This window comes from Camelina sativa, chromosome 12 (genome assembly GCF_000633955.1).
Source record: "Camelina sativa cultivar DH55 chromosome 12, Cs, whole genome shotgun sequence".
Taxonomy (NCBI): domain Eukaryota; kingdom Viridiplantae; phylum Streptophyta; class Magnoliopsida; order Brassicales; family Brassicaceae; genus Camelina; species Camelina sativa.
The window spans coordinates 15,498,923-15,499,564 of record NC_025696.1 but is presented as its reverse complement, the minus strand read 5'-3'; the positions used below and the strand labels follow the sequence as shown (position 1 = coordinate 15,499,564).

The 642-nt window shown below is 42.1% G+C and overlaps 1 protein-coding gene across 1 annotated transcript in view; it reads right to left on the bottom strand.

The window, feature by feature from the left end:
* LOC104733543 (palmitoyl-protein thioesterase 1-like) overlaps nt 1-642 on the bottom strand; it is a 25,955-nt gene that overhangs the window by 12,867 nt on the left and 12,446 nt on the right. The gene's annotated exons all lie outside the window — the stretch shown is intronic.

Genomic DNA, 642 nt, shown 5'->3' with positions numbered 1-642 from the left:
ATTTACTACGAAGGGCTAAGGGTTGTGGCTGAGGATAGAGATATCCAGCGTGGGATTGATATTCTCAGTCGTATTGTACCGGCCGATGCTTATGCCACCTTAGCATGTGGGGTACTAAGTATTTGTCAAGGGAATGAGGTTATGGCCGTCCATTACCTCCAGCTGTTTGATGCAAATCATTATCCTCTGATGTCTTTGGATGCCATGGTAACCGGTAATGGTTTTATGTTTGAGTTATCTCGTTATAAGAAGGCCCGGAAATACTCATACATAGCGTTCCTTCGTTATCCTAACATGCCGCCACTCCCTTCACCCGCTTGTGCTGTGAGGTGTTATACAGATAACGGTATCCAAAATCTCGACGGTTATCNATGAGTTATGGATGAGTTATCAAAGAGTAATGGCTGATATTTTCACTTTACAGCTGAGTTGTAATACTCTGGTCCANAGAATTCCAGTCACGAGTTGATAAGGTAAAACTGGAATTCTCTGCTGGAAACCATTACTGGAAAACGAAAGGTCACGTAACCATTACTGGCTGAGTTATAACCATTACTGGAAAACGAAAGGTCACGTAACGGCTGNAGTACCTCTCAACTACAAACTAGAAAAAAATTATTTTTTACAACACTATGTCCGCTC